The sequence below is a fragment of the Corvus kubaryi genome, unplaced genomic scaffold (assembly GCF_017639235.1).
Source record: "Corvus kubaryi isolate FWS band 111438036 unplaced genomic scaffold, C.kubaryi_AGA036_p1.0 133, whole genome shotgun sequence".
Lineage (NCBI taxonomy): Eukaryota > Metazoa > Chordata > Aves > Passeriformes > Corvidae > Corvus > Corvus kubaryi.
This window is the reverse complement of record NW_024580667.1, coordinates 29226900-29244959: the sequence shown is the minus strand read 5'-3', so window position 1 is coordinate 29244959 and position 18060 is coordinate 29226900.

The window sequence follows — 18060 nt, the reverse complement described above, 5'->3', positions numbered from 1 at the left end:
AGTCATGCAGAAGAATGGTCACATACTTCAGACAACTTCAATGAGAAGCACTTAAATGCTCTTAGACAGTCTTGTGTGGAGGTTAATAACAATACGAGCCTGTCATGAATGAATTACAATTATAGAAATAACTACATTATGTATTTTAACTTCTCAAGGAGATAGCATGCTCTATTTCTGTGCCAAAGCTCCCCTAACTGGTGCATGACATTTGGTCAGAAATGCATACCTTCTTTGAAGGTGTGGACTGGTGTGCAGGCCTTTTTCCGGCCTTTGAACTCCAAAAGTGAGGATTTTCTTTAAGGACAACTATAGTTTTGTTAAAACATCCAAAAATAAATTTTAAGCAGTTGATTTTAGAAACTTTATTTCAACTAAATAGGATTTTTGATTATAAAATTAAATAGATAATTGTGTTCATAGGGAAATAATAATATTAGTAGACAAAGATAAATGCATATTTTAATTTAGGTATCCTGTAAAAAATTTATGATACCTTATATACGGTTTTAATCTTCATTCTTGTGGGTGTTTTGCAGTGGACTCTTACTCCCTCCTAGCACCCTCTCATTAAAAACAACCCTCCATACTCATAGATGTTCAGCATGACTTTTGACCAAATAGAGAGATCAAGGAGAGACAGACAAAACCCATTCATATCATATCATATCAATGTTGTGAATTAAGAATTAGCAGCTCAATTTTGTTGTGACTGTGCAAGTAGGTTAGGCCAATTATTATCCAAGCACTGCATCTGGATCAACACTGTACTCCAGAGTGGATTTAGATTAAACATATAATGTACAGTTTAGAGTGGGGTGCTCACCTGTATTCATGACTTTTAGGGCAAATGAGTTTGTCACTTACACAGGCATTTTTTTGTAATGACATTGGCACTTTGAGCAGGTTTGAATGTAATGGAGACACTTGAAACAATCTGTGTTGGTGGCAGTGCACAATGTAATCTCTGGTTCATTTTAGGTATACCTCTATTAGTTTCATATTTACAACTTTAAAAGCTTTTCTGTGTTTAAATAACTGTTTAGACTTTGGATGGCTGAACTCACCACTTGCCAGTGATGTCCCCTCAAGAGGAAGAGTCTTTTTCCTTTCTAAGTTGACAATAATATACTTGTTGGTATGCGTAAACTCACTTCACCCATCCCAGTGGTTCCAATGAAAATATATTACTGGCTTACCTTCATTATTTACGGAAAAAATTGAATTTATATAATTCCTGTAAACCTTGGAAGTGCCAGCCTGTACTGTGCTCCCTCTGAGGAGATAGCTAGAGGCCCTGGTGCTGAGTTGAGAGGGGCACCATGAGACGGTCTCAACCTGCTCATGGTCATTTGAAACCCATCTGTTTCTTGTGCCAGTGGTGTCTTACTGTCTTCCTTACATGTCCTTCTGCCTCTCTGATAATCTTTCACCATTCTTCCTTCTGGCCTAGACTTCACCAAATCTGGTGAATAATTCTAATCTTCTCTTGGATAACAGAATCTTCATTTTCCTACTATCTTAGCATCTCCTTCTGTACCTTTTCCAAATTGAGTTCATATTTTCTAATCATAATTGACAAGAAATATATGTATTTCATGAATTGTCTAACCAGCACTGCAAAAGCACTTATTTTTCCCTTACTCCTCAAACATCTTAAGACATTTCTCTTTATTATTTTGCATTGATTGCACGTAATAATGGTGCCAGAGACTGGACATTCCACAACTCTGTCCCTGGCTCTCTTCCTACTACAGTCCATCTTTCTGCCAGAGATGGAGGGGAGGTGGTGTGCAACTCTCCTGTATCTTGCAATATCTGTCACAGAATCACAGTCACAGAGCAAGTAAGGTTGGAAGGGACCACAAGAGGCCCTCTGGTCCAACCTTCCTGCTCAAGCAGGGTCAGCCTAGAGAACATGGCACAGGATTGCATCCAAATAGTTCTTGAGTATCTCCAGGAGCTCCATGTATCTCTTGTGCTGGGAAGCCCAGAACTGGACACAGCACTCAGATGCGACCTCACCAGGGCTGAGTAAAGGGGTAGGATCACCTCTCTTGACCTGCTGCTGCTCTTCCTGATGGTCCCCACGATACCATTGGCCTTCTTGGCCCCAAGGGCACACTGCTGGCTCATGGACAGCTTGTTGTCCACAAACTAGTAAGGAATGAAAGATTAAAGAGAATGGCAGCATATAGTTTTCCTGGAAAACATAAAGTTGTGGTGACAAACGTAATAAAAAAATCTGTTCAGAAAAATGCATCCTAATATCTTCCAATAATCTCACAGATGCTTGAAAGAAACTTGAATAATAATTGCAGGGGAAAATGGGGAAAAGAAGATGCAGTAAAAATGGTATAATGATCACTTGCTAATTTTGGTTACTTATCCCATTGGCTCGTTGACCCTGTGCATATTCCTCTGTGTTAATCACCATGCATTGTATATCATAATAGCCAAAAAGACCAGAATTTTCTTATGTTACTGTTTTAGTAGGCTTTACCGGGTAATGTCTGAATTCTTTGGAAACCAGTAAAAACCTTGCTGTCTGAGGAGTTTTACATATATTTTTTTCTTGCCTTGTTAGTTGTGTGTAGCACAAGGAAGATAATGCCACCTTAAATAGTTATGTTATGACTTACACTTATAAGTAACATTATGTTCCATGTGGAGATTATCTGAGGTTCTGAGTGAAATAGATGGACAATAAAAAAATTATATCAGTCTTTCAATAAGACTATTTTGCCTTGATCGTTGTGGCTTTTCATTCAAAATTGTGCAGAATAACTGCAGTTTATTGTGCCCTGCAGACTCATTAAGGATGTTTCAGTAGACACTGGTGCAAATCTACCCTTGACTTCAGAATTATATTCTAATTTATTCAAAGTCCACAGTTTCCAGCTGTGTGCAGTTTGTAAGCTGGAGAATGCATAGTGTAAATACATTCAGCAAAAAGTATTCCATAATGGACTTTCGCAAAATGCTGTAGTCCAGAAACAATAACTCCTTTTGAATGGTGAATCAATATGCACGTAGAACTTTGCACTAGGAGTGTATTTTTCCTTTTTGTGTCTGTGAATTGAGAAACTTTGTTGAGAATAATGTGTGCATTGCAAAGCTTTTCTAGGCCAAATATGGCTTCTTCAAAAAGAATGGAAATTTAACCTTGATCCTGTAGCAGAAATTATTAACTGAAATATAGAATAAGCAAGAATATACTAAAAAAGCAGAAAGATGTTTCAGTCTGTAAACCCTATGGTAATATATCTGCAACCCTTGGCTAAGTGCTCTGGTCTGGTAACTTCCTTGCTCAGACAGGACTTGCTGAGGGCGTCTCAGTGGTCTAGGGAGAGACTCAGTTAGGAAAACTTTTATCAGGCTAACACTGAGAAGATACTTCACGAGTTAAGGACTGGGCCTGCAAAGTAACCATTTCTTGAATCCAGTGGTTTAGACGGATACTCTTTGTGAGTTTAGTGATAATAGTTTTCAGACATACCAATATCTCCATCTGAAGGTATTTCCTGTAGTGTCTGCTGACCTGCTTGCTTAGTTTAAACTACTTCTATGTTAATATGGGATGCTCAAGTTCCCAGACCTGCTTCTTAGCATATGTGCACATGCCACATTAGAAAGAGTGAATATCTGCTCTCTGAGAATGCACCTTCCCTGAGTTTAAATCTAAAATGTCTTTAGTATTGATGGAAGAAAGCATCTTTGTGTTTTGTCACTTTCCTTGAAAGTTTTTCTTGAAAGCTTTTCTCTAGAGCTGTAGACAAGCTACTCTCTATGATCTTTTTCAGCTTGAGCAATTCAGCAAGGTTAATTTAAAAAACGATCCCACAAAATTCTTTTCTGGAATTCACATACACACTTCAATAACAATTGGACTTTCATTAACAACTGAAATAAATGTGCTGACATATTTTTTTTGCATAAATCACCACCTTTTTTTTGATAAATTGTCGAAGAGTGGCCCTGTTATCAATAGAGACAAAAGACATGGTGGGTCCCCTGCTTTGTACAGAAACTATAGCATTAGTAATTACTGGACATGCATGAAAAAATACATACCAGTTTTAGAAGTCAAAAGCACATAATGGTGCAAATGTTCCCAACTGAGGAATGTGATAGTTGCTGTGATAGTTGTGCTAATAACTGTGCATGGGTATGTTCCTACCAAATTTCCCCCTTATCAGTTCTATGCAAAATATGAACACTTTTCTTCCTAAAATAAAGCCAAAAGATTCTAATTATGTTGTTTTGAAAGAAGACTTACACATTAAAGTGGCTGGGGGGAAAAAATCTCAATAACCATCCTTGTTAATAAAGGGATATCTCTATATGAAGTGTTTCTGAAGAGGCATGCTACAGGTCAGACATGGACCAGCTATTATCCATAGCGTTGCCAGGCAACACTTCCTTGCATTCTTAAAATTAAAATTATTTCTCTTTCATTTTGAAAAGCAATAGGGTTGAAAGGGAGGGCCTTCATAAGGACTTCAAGTGAAAAAAGGAGCTGGAACTTTATATGGTTACATATTCTCTGTGTAATTGAGTAACACATGAGCATTCCTGTTCTGCAGCACAAAGATTCATTTATAGTGGCCATGACTGTAATGTGTGAGCAGGTGTGTATATCAGATGGAGCACACTGGTGTTTCAAAGTACAAAATACGTTTTTGGGGGTTTTGGGGGGTTGCTTTTAGGGTTATTTTTTGTAGTCACCAAATTTTTCTGTGTTAGCACAGTTACCTATCATGTTATCTCATGCTGGAAAGGGATTTACAGTGCTGATAACAAGTGACTAGCAAAGCAAAGACAAGAACAGCAGATCACTCCTCATCATCATCATAAGACACCAGCTGCAGTCCAGAGAATTGGCTCCTCCACAGATACCAGAAAAAATCAACTAATGAAGTCCCTGGATGAGGGATGACATACTCCACTAGAACTTGCAGAGAGACATTTTGTTGGCTTGAGAGGAACACAGGTTTCCACAAGGAATTTGGGAGATTTGGAAGAACTGACATTAATATTTAGATGTAGCAAGTTGATCTCTTTTGCATTTCTAGAGGCAAAAAAATATAAAGAGACCCCAGAAACCCCCCAAAAGCAGGGCTTTTTTTTGAACCCCCCAGTTCAGCTGTGGATTGAGACACTGAATTTCAGGAACAATAGTTGTCTGTATGTGACATAGATCCTAGGACGGAGACAGTACAATCTCTGATCTACTGTAGTGACATATGCATCTCATCCTCAAAGGCTGGTGCAGATGACAATGTTTTATCACCTGAACAGACATCTTTAGGCTTCTCTGTCTTTACTGTGGCCTTGTTATAGACAACTACATGAAGATATAGATCACCAGTGATGATAATGAGAACTTAGATGTATAGAATACAGGCTGATATCTATGTCAGGATACCTGATGCTGTCTGAAACTTCGGCCTAGTGCTCCCCACACGTGATAATTCACTTGTCTAAGAATTGGCAGCTACTTCTGTTTCAGCTCTTTGGAGGTATCCATCTGGCTGCTACATACCAGGATACAGCCCTACACCCACAGCCCTGCCATTTCCACAAGCCTCACCTGTGCATCTTGGACTCTGCATGACCTCTGAAGTGATGCTGGACGTCTTTGTTCAGGCAGAGTTCTCCATGGCATCCAGTGCTTTGCTCCACATACACCCTTGTACCCATTCCATAAGGGTCCAACCAGTGCAATTGTAAAGCAAATAGTTGGATTCGTCTCATCATGTTTCAGAGGTTTCAAGTGTAGAAGCAGGTTTCAGTTTCCAGACAGAGCTTTCTGTGACCATGTCAGACATCCAGTTTATCTGAAATTACTGCTAATTTCTTCAGTTAGGTATAATGCAGGACCTACAGAAGAACAGGTCTCGAAACAAGGTGAGATAATTTGGTAGATTTGAAATGGTAATAGGCACCTTATTTTAGGTAACTGAATTTCATCCTAGGTGTCTATATCTCGGCTGCCCACCTCATACTTCTTTTATACTCTGTAGAGGGAAATAGGCCTTTGGAGACATAAAAATATAAAATCTGCATATAAATGTCTGTTCTGCATAGCTCAAATGTAAATGCATTGTAATTGTCTAAATCAAGGCAAAATTAAGGTGGCTGGAGTTTCCCATTCAGTTTCATCTTAACTGTAAAGCAAGGATGTCACTAGAAAGTAAGGTTACATGTGCATTCTGTTTTCTGAGGAAACACTGCTTAAGGAAAATAAACATACAAAGTGTATATTTACAACACCAATACCTACAGCTTGTTCAAACCTAGGTGTACTTTCACATGAAAGTTTTTTTAAAATGCAAAACATAGACTAAGAGCTTGCACAGGATGTTTTCAAATGCAGCTCTAGATCTATTCATTTTGATAAAGAGGAATAAAGATGGCTGAAGAGGTGATAATGTAAGAATCACCTATGGTTTTCATGGCTATATAAATGTTACTGTTGAGCCAATTATGCACTGGAGAGGTTAATAACCTCTAAAACAGTGAACTAATAAAGCTTAATAGTCTAAGATAGAATGACATTTCTTCTACTGACATTATGCCATGCTCTGAGCCACTGTGTTGCTTGCACTGTGGGTAAAGGTGAAAATTATTCCTGATCTCATTCCTCTAAAGTTTGTTTCTGTGGTGATGTTTAAGCGAGCATCATTAGTGAGGCATGAGGTGAGAATAAGTGTGAAGCAGTGTATTTTTACGCAGTAGATGGCAGGATTTCTGGGTGTGAAGGGATTGTATTGCCTGAATATCATATAATCAGAACATCTAAAGATGGAAAGGACAAGAAAGAACCATCAAATACAACTCTCTGCTCCTTGCAGGGCTGCCTAAAAGTAAACCAGCACACCATGCTAGTAAAAGCATCATCCAGACACTCTTTGACCTCTGGCGCTGTGACCACTTCTCTGAGGCTTGTGTTCCGGTTACAGACCACCCTCAGTTTTTCTTACAAAAAACACAGCCATAACTGAGATGGTCTTCCTCAGCAATTTTTTCTGTATGGCTCTGTTTTCTGCAGAGCCATATAGAAAGTAATCTGAGGTTAACCCCTTTTCATTTGTGAAGCTAAGCAGAACATTTCTACCCTGTCAGAAACAGTTATAGAGGGGACTTCCACGACTTTCTCTGATTACAAGCTGGAGACCCTTATTGCATTTTCTTTCCCATCTAGCTAGTGAGAGGAAAATTACAGATACAGCCCAGTTGGGAGCAAGGTCCTAAAAGGGAACAATAGCAGGAAAGGAGTGTTAATGTAATAAAAGTTAAGAAACACCACTACAACGCAGCTAATACAGTACATAGTAAAATTAGTAAAACCTCCATCCACTAGCAACAGAAAAATCTCTTGACTTTTTTTTTTGTGCTCTGAAAATAAGACCAATGAATGTGATTGATTCTCTTACAATTTATTTGAAATATGTTCTCAGTTTGATTTATAAAATGCACCATGTTCTTTGAGTTGGGCCAGAAGCCTGAGTCTTAATTAATGCCAATGCATCTTGTTTAGAAACATCCTGGGGCCAGAAAGCTCCCTTATATTTTATTTAAATGTTCCTCTTTTTGCTCGTTGTCCTATCTTGTCTTCATGACTTTAATGAAACACTTGGGTGCCCAGTAGAGATAATAAATTGCATGGCATTTGCAAATCCCAGTTTAATAAACATCTTTGGATATCCTGGGTATTGTCATTGGCTTGTCTTAACATTAGAAGAATGAAAAGTAGCTGCTCTTTACCAGTTACAGCCAATGAACAGGTATAACCTGATGAACAGCAGATATACTATACTCCTCCTAGCTTACCTAGCTAGACAGTTTCCTTTTCCACCAAAATTACTCTAGGTAAATCTTACAGAGTTCATCTTTCTTCTCCAATTACTTCTTCCAAGTACTGTAGGTTATTTCACTTGGCTTTCATGAATCTTAATTTTCAATACTGGGATCTTTTTGGCAGTTAATTTTTTTTTGTTGTTGTTTATTTTCATTTAAAAAAAATGCAAAAGGAAAAAAACCTATTTTTTCTTTATTTTTTCTCATATCTCTCTGACGCACCAGAGCAAGATTTCACTTCTCCGGCCTAGGCTGCCCAGGTGTAGGCATAAGCAGCACAGCCACTTCTTCAGGCTCTGAGAATGAGACTTAGCCTCTCTGTTTACATTAATTCCATTCCTTGGACTGCAAAGGTGATTCTAACTTCCCACAGTAAAACACTACAGACTGAAATGCCAACGCTGCTCATCAGAATAAGCACCATGTCATAATATTTTTAATAGAAAATATTTCAAATCAAAGACCTTTTACAGGACAGTTGCCATTGAAAGCCTAGAGAGAAGGAGGAAGTGTTGAAATGCTGAAGGAAAAGGAATGTCCATGGCTTCCTTCTGATGGGTATACTACAGTGTTGCTGGCAATGCTGGAAGAGAAATATGAGAGGTAAATTAGCTCTTGCAGTTAAACATTCAGGAATGTCTGCCAGTTGGTAGAAAAATAAACATGAATGAAACAGAGAGAGCGGAAATGTGAATGAACATGAAGGAACCTGTCACTTGGCACAAGGGAGGAACAGAAATCATAAGAACTAACACTGAAAAGAAAGAAAATTTAGGGAAATGATGCTTAAAAAAAGGTTCCAATAAAAGAAAGGATTATCTCAGATACTATTCACTTCATGCTGCTGCAGAAATATTATTCTAATGAAGTCTCTGGCATCCTTTAAAAGCACAAAAATTAACTATTATTATTATAATTCACTCAGAGAGAGATGAAGCAAAGAGATTATGTGACCCTGGACAGCAGCAGAGGACATTGGCTGGGAGGATGGGATATAACTTGTAATATAACTTGTAATTTTTGCATTCCCAGCAGACTCACCCTCTTATGTCTGAAAAACAAAACAGGGAGATTTAAAAAGGGGACTGGAGATAGTGATGGTTATGTCCTAACAACTGAGTGCCTCTTTTAGAAGGCCTACTCATGTTCTTTTTGAATATTTCCCTGTTGACAGCTGTGTTTCTGTTCAACCTAACGCTCTTTTTGAGAATATATCCATTGCTTAATGAAGAACAAAGGAGCAAGAGGAAGACACAGACCTTGCTTTTGCTCTTTTGTTAACCATAGCCTGTTAACTGCACAAAATTTCATCATACCATTCAACTTCCCAGGTGGGACTGGATCTTAGAACAAGCAAGTTCAATGCTATTGACGTCATTGGCTTTACAGACAAAAAAACCTGTTGTGCATTTCGCCCCCCGTCTAGAAAAATGTGTTTTCAGGATGTGTATATGTGTTGATAGGAATCAGGATAAATTTTACTAAAATGGCTGTAGGTAAATGCAGACACTGCACTTGTTTAAAAAATTAAAATAATTATTATATCATGTTAATTATGTCAAACATTCTGTCTTTGAAAAAGTCTGGCACACCACTTCTGTGGTGCAAACCAAATTTTGGGAAATAATAATCTTTTACAGGAGCCTGCTGTGAGTATACTGAGTCCAAATAGTAAATTCAGGGAGACAATGCAAAATCTGTATTTCAGACTCCTGGCTGTGATCTACAAACTGCCTCCCTAAAAGCTCTTTTGGCTTTTATTTATCATCCGAGTTAGATGATACAAGTTTTGTTTGTTTGTTTTAGTTTTTGTTATTTGGTTACACAGTTGCTTTCCATTCTGTCTCTTAAGTGGGGTGACCTGTTTCCATCATGTTCTAAACTTTGGGATTCCCTTGTGATATTCATTGATGAAAAGACAAAGCAGGAACACAGAACTCTGTAAGTTCTCCATATTAGAAAAATCCATCAGTTCATGGAGAGCAGAACTATCTGGAACAGATAAAGTCTAAGCAGACTAATTCACATGTATGTTTTGTAGAATTTTGCAGCATTTCTCTTTAGAAAAGCAAGCAGCTTTATTTTGCCTCCAGAATGAATGTAATGATTCTGCTCAAGAGTTGAAAAGCCTGGGTAATTAAATTGCATACAATTTGAATGGTTTTTTTGTATGAAGAGCTGCATCTTACAGAGTTGAGATTGAACAATTTGCCTGCAAAGTATGTTCAACTGCTTTTTTGCTTAAAAGAAGAGGAAAAACTCTGCAGAGGACATCCCCCCGCAATTCAAGGAGGGAGCGAAACCTGAGTGTGTCCCTAGTACCCTCCCAAAAACATTACCTTTTGCATCCAGAAAACTCCCGAGGGTGGCAAGAAAAAGCAGAATCATGACTTAAAAGAGTAACTGTTTGGGGCTTAAAAACCAAGAACCTTTAGAGTTTGCAGCTATTGGATAACACAGGCACTCCTGTGAGCACTGGGGAGTATGGTGCACAAGAGCTCAAGCTGGATGTACACAGTATCAGATCTTACCTCCCAGCTTGGTTTTAGCATCTTGTGGATATAAATGCACCATTTAACTTTGGACCTGAATAAAGAATTAATGATATGCCCTCTCTGTGGCTGCTAGCTCAAACACAAAACTGCATTAATGCAGAAGTACAGCTGTCAGACTAGAAACCAGTTCCAGTTCTCCCTCCATCTCCCTGAAAGGCTTTTCTTTGTGAAAAGCAGTAGGTAGTGTCCTGGGTTGCAGTGTATTCTATCACCATCCTCATGAGCTGTTGAAATCAGGTGGGGCAGTGTTTCCTTGCCTCCTGCCCCAAGACTATCTTTCTGTTAATTGCCCATCATTGTCCTGCCGCCTGACTCAGAGATAGCTCCCTCCGGACTATCTTCTGTTAATGAGCCTAATCAACACTTTGCCTCATGACTCATTACCCCATTGTGAGATGCTCCACCCAGAAGGAGGAACCAAGCATCCCATCATGGATATAATCTGGGACTCTGAACACCAGAGACAGCCCTTTCCACTGGATTTCCAGAGGACAGGAGCTACACAGCCACCACTGGCCCTTCTGAGGAAGAGCATACCCCTTTACTATAGGATCACCACTTCAGAGGACTGCTACCACCACCCTGCCTAACAGGGACTCAGGTTGTATCTTGACTCTGTCAGTTTGAACCAGTGTTTTCTTTTAGTTTCTTATTTTTTTCTTTTTTTTAATTTCCCCATTAAATTGTTATTCTGACTTGGTGCCTCCCACTGCTTTGTTTTCAAACTAGTACAAGTAGGTAGAGAGCTCATTTTGGTCCCCTCCCATCTTCTCAAGGCACAATTTGAGCCATTAACGAGCCCAGGTCTTCTGAGGAAATAAGCAGATGTCTCTACCTAACAGGACTTATGTATTACTCTTCCAGTCATCAGTGCCAGAATTCTAGTAAGAAACCTAAAACTATTGTTTTACAGCTCTTTATAAGCGCCTTTCTTCATTTCATCTTCACAGCCACCTAAGTTGGTACTGAATTCCCATTGTGCAGAAAAAAGATAGGATACAATTCAAAGGTATCTTGATCTTCCAAGTCCCGTTTCATTTTCCTGCAACTTCCTCTTCACATCTCCCAAAGAAAGAACTAATAATTCAAATACTGTTTTTGTGACTATTTATATTCAGTATGTTATGAGCTCAGAATACAGCTTCATGTATTCAAATATGTTCCTAGCCAAAGGCAAGAAACATGCCAATTAAAAAGTTGTAGATTCTCATTTGATCACTTAGCGATAGGAGCAGGACGTTAAGACAATGCCCACTCTTACAAAAATTATAAGATTGGAAATCTGGCAATGTAGTTAAAGCATTGAGCAAATGTAACTATTTGTTCTTTTCTTTTTTTTTTTTTTTAAATTGTCTCGTGAAAGTGGGATGAATATAATTGAAATACAAATTTTAAATGAAGAGAAATTTAATCTGAGATATAAGGCTTAGCTCTGACTGCCCTGTGTGCATCTTGAAAAAGTGTCTGTGTAACCTGCTTTAGATGACCCTGCCTTGGCAGAGGGGTTGGACTCTTCAGATGTCCCTTCCAACCCTAACAGTTCTGAGATTCTGTGAATATGAATTAACCACTGCTCCCATTGCTGTGTTAATGTGACATGCAGATAGAGTTCATTGTGACATGGCAACACTTCTGTACGATCTCATATAATAATATTTTTTCTTATGAAAGCGACTTTGATGTTTGGATGCTATTTTTATAACTATTCATCAGCTTTTCTTCATACTGATTACACTTGATACATACGAAAACTGTTTCCAGGCAAGTACTAATTAAAGCTATCTTTATGGACAAATAGGAGAACAGAAAGAAAACCAGTCTGAGAATAGAGTTTTTCCTTTAACCCTTTCATACACATCTGAGAAATGTCTTCAGGGTTTCATGAGGAAAATTTGATATCACTTGTCTGTATTGCTTTGTTGTCAGAAGCACATTAACATCAACTGATTATAATGCCCTAATAATGTAAGTACACCAGAATTAATATATTTAAGTGGAGGAGAAACAGCTAAGTCACCACAAAAACCTGATTTCAGTAACTTCAGACATACATTCTGCTTTTCCGATTTTTTTTTCAAATTATAAAATGCTGCGTCCCTCCTTTGAAACCTCTCTAATAGCTTAATGTCTTTTTTAAATTGTGGCACCCAAAGCTGCACACAATATTCAAGGTGAGGCCGCCCCAGTGCAGAGCAGAGCAGGACAATCCCCTCCCTTGCCTGGCTGGCGATGCTGTGCCTGGTGCACCCCAGGACATGGCTGGCCTCCTGGCTGCCAGGGCACTGCTGATTCATGTTCAACTCTCCGTTGACCAGGACCCCCAGGTCCCTTTCCACAGTGCTGCTCTCCATCCCATGTGCAGAATCCTGCGCTTTCCTTGTTGAATTTCATATGGTTGGTGATTGTCCATCTCTCTGATTTGTTGAGGTCCCTCTGCAGGGCCTCTCTGCCCTAGAGGGAGTGAACAGCTAATCCTGACTATTCAGGGTCTTCATCAATGAGAGTGTCCTTAGTCACATTGAATTCAGCAGGTCTTACACACAGGGTATCTTGAATTAGGTAGGCATAAAAGGACACCAAGTGAAGGAGACTATTTGCCTCTTCTTTGTGCTTCTGAGTGACACAAAATTCATATTGGCAATGGCTTGCTCCAAAGCTATGTTAGTGTGGGCAAAATGATTTCAGCCATGGGAGCAGCCAGGTTTATGCTGTATATGCATGTCTTTTTGATGCCATGGCTGGATTGATATGGACAAATTGGCTTGGACAATCAAATTTGCCTGAAACAGGCCAGTCCTACAAGACTTGGACAGCCTAGAGGTTTTTTGAGACACATTGTTATGGTTGACTCTGAGTCTGCCTGCCTTTTGTGCTGTTGCTTATGCTCAGATCAGTAAATAACTGGCCGTGGGCAGGTTGTTACTGCAGGTTTACAGAGAGCCTTGAAATGAGACACCTGAATTTAAATGATGCCAGTGTTTTAAGACTTACGGGTATTCACTAGAGATAAAATGGAAATACATGGAAAATATAAAACCTTTGCAATTACCCATTCTTGAGTGGAAACCAGTATTTATTTTGGTCTTTAATTCAGCCATAAAGCTAAACCCAAAATGAAGAAAAATCTTAAAAGAGCTTAGCCTTGACACAGACTATCTGAATTACAGGAAAGGTATGCATGTGTTTAAGGATTTTATTACAGTGAAATGACAGGATAAGGTAGGACCAATATTTCTCCAGGCTATAAATATAAGACTCATCTTGGCAAGGGCATGATATAAAGATGAAACCTCAACAAGTTTTTCTAAACAGATGAGATGGAACTGGAAAGTGGAAACAGAAACTAGTTGTATTTAGTGTGGGTCAATGTGTTAGGATCTGAGAGAAATGTAAGTACATGCTAGGACTGTGTCGAGGTAATATGAAATAAGCCATGAACTTTGAATAATTTATTTAACTTACAAAAAGTGATGCAATGATGGATGGTTCTGATTTAATTATATATATTTTTTTATATGCCAATTATTGCTCTAAGTAATTGAGGAAATAAACAACCAGCTGAAAGCCTTTAACATACACTACACTACTTAGATATCTACCTTTTCTACTTTTTCCTCTCTTATAGAAAATGAACCTTTTGACTTTCTTTGGACAGATGAACTCAGTGAACTTGAAGATTTCTTTCATTTTTAGCCTGAAGTTCACATTCTCTTTCTGCAAAAAATAAACTGAAGATATGTATGATTCTCTAATTACCACAGGTATATCTTATTTTCTTCTTCATCCAATAATCTTGTTTTTTATATTTGGGTCTATGTGAACAACTCTTATCTAAATGCTAATATGTTTGGGTTGATGCAATTATCTGGAGAAAAACAAAAAAATTTATAATCAATACATCTGTTTTTGGCAGTGGGCATGGGGCTAAATCCTTGAAGATACACAGAACTCTTGAATAATCCCCTTTTGTCAATATACTCTTGTTCTCAGATAAAATCATCCTAACTCTGCCAAGGACTTGACCCTTATGAAGTCCCTCAGCTCTTAAAAATAGGGCTTTGATGAGGTAAAATTAATATGCGGAGCCTGTACTGCCTCTGAGTATATAAACATACCCATCTGGTAGGTTGAAAAGCCTGTGTTACTTTAATGTTTTATTGCCTGGAGTTCAGATGGTTGTGAGGACTTACATAGAAACAGCCCTAGAGTATGCCATATTAGCATTATTAATTGGCCAGACCTTAAAGTAAAAAATACTACTCTGATGTGGCCAATGAAATCATGGCAGAAGAGTACTGGGATCCCCTTCTCTTTTATTACGTGTCTTTATATAGTCTCTCAAATTTTCAGTGGCAAAACAAATAATTTACATTATTTCAGATGCAAATTCCTTCATTTGCATGTGTGGCTGTAAATCTGAAGGCAGTTTGTTTGCATCCTGACAGTTAACCTATTCTTTAAACAGTTTACTGAACTGAGACTCCTGAGGAACTATGTCATTGTTTGCTGCCCTCTGAATATGTGAATGTCCTGTACTTACTGAATGGATGGACACTGAATCATGGCACATGTGTTATGTGAAACAACATCAATACACACAACTCACTTAAACAGAAAAGGTCATTTACTTATTATCTTTTGCTGAGGTGATCATGGACTTCTGAGTGGGCGCTGATTTAAATATTTGCCTCATTTGCTATAAAGATTATGAATTTACATAAACCGTTGCTGATATCTCTTTGCTTACCTTTTGTACATTCTTTTTTAAAAGCGTCTCTACATTAACCATCAGTTATTTCAGAAAATAATTCCACCATCATTACATTCATATTAAAACACCACCTTAGTAAGAGAGCTCTGGTGGCCTGCTGTCTTTGCTAATTGTGTTCACAAGCATTGTGGCTTTCAGTATTTTCTGGACATTTTCTCACATGTTTAAAACCGATCCAGGCCAATATCTGTTTATCAATAAGTGGCTGAGATGGTTGAAACAAATTATTTAGTTGTTTTTAAAGTCACAGATGGCTGTAGGGTAAACAACCTGTGAATTAATAGGTGTCCTGTTCCAGCCAGGACAGGGTTAATTTTTGCAGTAGCCAGGAGGCATGGCCAGGACCTGGAGGTTATTCTATACCACCTCATGTCATTTCCTGGGGATGGGAGAAGGGGTCCCTTTTGGGTTGGGACAATGTGGTGACAGTTGTATATTGTTGGGCTCTGCGTGGAATAGTGGTGAGCACTTGTATAGGGATTATTTGCCTCTCTTGTACACCTTTGCTATTAATATTGCTGCTAAGTACTGTTCGTTTTCTTACCTCATTGCTCATTCCAGTAAGCTGTTCTAATCTCAACCTGTGACCTTTACCTTTTGTACCTCAAATTTTCCTCTCCAGCCACCTGCAAGGGAAGGGAAAGGGAGATGGGGGAGTAAGCATACGGCGCGTGGTTTGGAGTAGTTTCAGTGCAAACACTAAATTGGAGAATACAATTCCTAAACAGCAACAATAAATTAAAGGGAAGACTCAGAACCTGCAAGAGTAAACTACCTCATTTCTTTTCTACAATGTGCCGCTTATCTTCAGGTGAGATATTAAGAGAAATAATAATGAAACTAGTAAAAAAAAAAAAAGCAATTTTGTTTGCAATATATATTAGTCTATTTTTCTTGCTGGTTTTCAGCAAAACAGTTTTTTTCCAGTGAAAGAGCCATGGAAATTTGTCCTCTGACACTTTCTATTCTGTTCTCTCCTGGTTCCTAAATATTGCAGCACTGCATATTTAGGTTTTAAAGAAGATATCATTTGACTCCTTTTATTGATGAGTTTGCTTAAATCTATTGCATAGCTGTAGTGGAAACATGACTCTAAACTAGGTTGAATTACATTTTTAGTTTAAATAAATCAGTATGATGATGATTTATTTTTTTTAGCTTTACTTTAGCAGGGTAAAATTAATTCTAAGATTAGATTAAATATTTTGAAGTCGATTATAGGAATAAGGATTTGGGAAATGTCCTTTTATTAGCTTAAAGCTACAACTCTAATGTATTTTGTCTCCAGATTGTCCCTACATAAATGATTGCTTAATTCAATAATTTTTTTGATATTACTATGCCTGTCTGCTACCAGCCTCAGTTCTGTGCAGGTTGGTTATATTTTCAAAAGAGTAATTATATTATTGATACCAGTGTGAATAATCAAATGGCCCTACATTGTATACAACACTTAATAGAAACAGATGCTATTCAAGCTAGCAAAAATGCTGAGACCTACAAGAGATCACTGAGAGATGGAAAGCTGAATAGTTTATCCTTGCAAGGGATAGAAGGCTATTACTTTGAGAAATTACATCTCTCCTTTCACTCTCTCTACTGATGCAGCTCCTATTAAAATCAAAGGAAAGGCTCCTGTTGGCTTCAGTGAGAGCGGACTGGAGCTTTGTAATACCTGTGAGTCTCTGAAATAGACTAAATCTTCCTCTCTCATTACTTTAGAGCTGGCTGATTTGTAAATCCTGAGTTCCACTGTCATCTTCCATGCCATGCGATCCAAAATATCACCAAAGCACTTGTACTAGCTCCAAGCTAGTATCCAAGCTCAGCATCTCAAGAGAAATTTGTGCAATGGGCAAAATGCCAGATGGGGACACAATGGATGTGAAAAGATGTATGGTGCTTCAAGGCATAACTTCCAAGAACTGGAGGCAGGAGACAGAGTGAATTGAGGGTAGGCCTAAGTAGCAAGTCCATTGTTTGTGAAATTAAAGAGATTAATTGGAATAAAAATAAGAACCAGACCAAGGATGGATTATTGCTGATGGATAAGGAAAAAAAAAAGAGAATTTTTTAGTGTGTGCTCATCTTTATATAAAGAAACTACTCACAGGTTCCAGTATAGCACTTGAAATACACACTATATGCTCAATCAGTTCCAGCTGGATTAAATCCATTTGTTCTCAGATTTGCAAACCTAACCTGATTAGGTGTAGGTGTAGGCGTGTAGGGTTTTTTTGAGCCATGTACTAAAAAGGAAACATTTTCAAGACAATAAGACTCAGATTGCATAAAAGAAAATTAGAATATTGCACGTTATTGCTAGTTATACAGAATAAGAGACAACAGAATGAAACATTTTGGGGAGGAGCAATGATCACAACTCTCCAACCCATTGCAACAACATGAAGCTAATTCAGAACTGAATTTTAATTCCTTGAGAAAAGATAAGTTAGATGGGAAATATAAATTATTCACTAGAACTTCTGCATGCATATTATTTCTGCACTGCATTGTCAACTACCCAATAGTGTTTACTGTAAAAGGTGGAGTCTATTACATTCTCCTAAGTGTACTGTCCCTCAAAATACCAACAAAACAGTAGGTTTTAACAAATTTATCTATTCTGCTGGAAATACCTTTCATGAAGACTTTTTATAAGAGTAAATAGAAAGAACCAGGAACAGAGGAGACTGCCTCCTTTTGCACCAGGCAGAGGATTACACTAGATATTAGGAAAAAAGTATTCACTGAAATAGTGGTCAGACACTGGAACAGGCTGCCCAAGGAAGTGCTGGAATCACCATCCCTGGAAGTGTTCAACAGGTATGTGGATGTGTCACTTGAACTGGTTTAGTGGTAAACATGGTG